Raw genomic sequence first — 2631 nt, 5'->3', positions numbered from 1 at the left:
GTGAAGATGTTGGAGCAGTTATCTGGTTTAAGCAACCAATCAGAAAACATCCCCAGATTATGAGCAGATCGTCTAAAACTACTGACATCACATTTTTCAATGAATTCCAAAATCTTCGTTTTCAAGTACAAATCTCTCCAAACTGTTCCAGTATGACCATTTCTAACATCATCCAGTCTGATGAAGCCATGTACTACTGTGCCATCACAAACCCATACAGCGTTTTTGGAGATGGGACATGTTTAAAAATTAAAGGTATAATTTGGATTAAATTGATGATGTAGTGAAATACTCGCTGTGATCCTGATCAGTTTATAGGTGATTATGTTACTATTGCAAATTAAAGATAGGATTCTGAGTTGATTCTGAATGTTTAAGCTCCTGGTTTAATGTAGTGATATTTTCCTGATGACTGTTAACTATGGGGTCAGAATTGTTTCGTTATTCTGAATAAATACACTATGATCCACAAATAAATATAAAGAGTTTCACAAATATTTTTACAAATTTCACAAAAAGAAATGAAATTCACAAATTAATAAAATGGGATTTGCAAATAAAAAAATGTTTATAAATTGTATTTATTTGCGAATTGCTTCCTGCTCATCGTCCTTTGCCCACCGTCTACTCCAGCCAATCACGTTCTGATTTACTCGCTCTTCACACTACCACTGGACCCATTGATGATGCTGAAATCGTTTCCAAAGAAAGCAGAATTGAACTAACCCTTAGTGCTGGCTACAATCCATACAGGGTTACCAGATTGGGCTCGAATCTGCGACAAATGTTTTTTATTTGTTGTTTTTTTTAATCGTATTTTGCAGTACATATTACACTGTGATAGTGCGAGTAAATCAGAAAGTGAATGGTTTGAGGTAGACCGTGCCACGATTGGTCAGCGCCACGAGACCGTTGTCCGATTGGCTGGAGTAGACGGTGGGCGGAGTCCACCTATTTGTGGATTCTTGTGCACGTCTTGACGTTAGAAATGTTTCAAATCCACAAATGCACAGAACGCGATCCACAAATGCGTGCAGTGATTCACAAATGCACAGAACGCGATTCACAACTGAGCAGGAAGCAATTCGCACGTTGAACAATTAACATGTTCAACCTGGAAGATAAATAATAGTGAAGTAATGAAATGTTAACTGTGTTTTCTTCAACAACACTGAGTTACAGACTTTTACTAAGTGAATCCTGATCAATGTTTGAAGGTGATCATGTTACTATTGCATCAGAAACAGAAATGATCAGATCTCTACATCGGACAGTGATCGGTTTGGGATCGGCTTTGGGTTTGTGCGCACTTCTGATTTTCTGCCTCACTTATTTCATACTGAGGAGAAGAAAAGGTGATAAAAGTAAGTGCTAATAATTACTTAACTACAATTATATTTAAAACAAAATAATATAATATTATGTAAATTTCTGTATTAATAGCAAACGATTCTGCTATTGAAGATTCTCCAGGAACGAGGCAGGTATGTGGACAAATTTATTGTATATGAACAAGATTCCAGCTTCTTTTATTGTCTTTATACTGTATGTAAATAGTCAAATATGTTTTACTTATTATTTTTATTAAATATTTTATTATTTTATTTTTAGAATAAAATTTAGAGGGTATTAAATTGCAACAGAATCTAAACATACTGAGTAATTAAATATATGAAGAAACAAATACTGAGGAATGCAGAGAATGTAAACATTCTTCTGTGTATAAAATGTGATCCATCATTTTATGTGTGTGTGTGTGTGTGTGTGTGTGTGTGTGTGTGTGTGTGTGTGTGTGTGTGTGTGTCTGTGTGTGTATAGATGTGTTTGTGTGTGTGTAGTGTGTGTGTGTGTGTGGGGGGCTCTGTGTGTGTGTGGGGGGGGGCTGTGTGCGTGTGCGTGTGCGTGTGTGTGTGCGTGCGTGTGTGTGTGTGTGTGTGTGTGTGTGTGTGTGTGTGTGTGTGTGTGTGGGCATATGTGTGTGCATATGTGTGTGCATATGTGTGTAAGTTTAATGTTTAGTGTAAGTTTAATGTTTAGTGTATGTTTAATGTTTAGTGTAGTGTGTGTGTGTGTGGTGTGTGTGCGTGACAGTGTGTGTGTGAGTGTGTGTGACAGTGTGTGTGACAGTGTGTGAGTGGTGTGTGTGTGTGTGTGTGTGTATGTGTGGTGTGTGTGTGTGTGTGCATGTGACAGTGTGTGTGTGTGTGTGTGTGTGTGTGTGTGTGCGTGTGGTTGTGTGCGTGTGTGTGTGTGTGTGTGGTCCCGTTCTTGAGTAAGCCGTGTTTAGTGTAAGTTTAATGTATAGTGTAAGTTTAGTGTTTAGTGTAAGTTTAGTGTTTAGTTAAGATGAATGTTTAGTGTAAGTTTAGTGTTTAGTGTAAGTTAATGTTTAGTGTAAGTTTAATGTTTAGTGTAAGTTTATTGTTTAGTGTAAGATTAATGTTTAGTGTAAGTTTAATGTTTAGTGTAAGTTTATTGTTTAGTGTAAGATTAATGTTTAGTGTAAGTTTAATGTTTAGTGTAAGATTAATGTTTAGTGTAAGTTTAATGTTTAGTGTAAGTTTAATGTTTAGTGTAAGTTTAATGTTTAGTGTAAGATTAATGTTTAGTGTAAGTTTAGTGTTTAGTGTA

The sequence above is a fragment of the Tachysurus fulvidraco genome, chromosome 17 (genome assembly GCF_022655615.1).
Source record: "Tachysurus fulvidraco isolate hzauxx_2018 chromosome 17, HZAU_PFXX_2.0, whole genome shotgun sequence".
In the NCBI taxonomy this organism is placed as follows: domain Eukaryota; kingdom Metazoa; phylum Chordata; class Actinopteri; order Siluriformes; family Bagridae; genus Tachysurus; species Tachysurus fulvidraco.
This window is presented reverse-complemented; position numbering follows the sequence as displayed.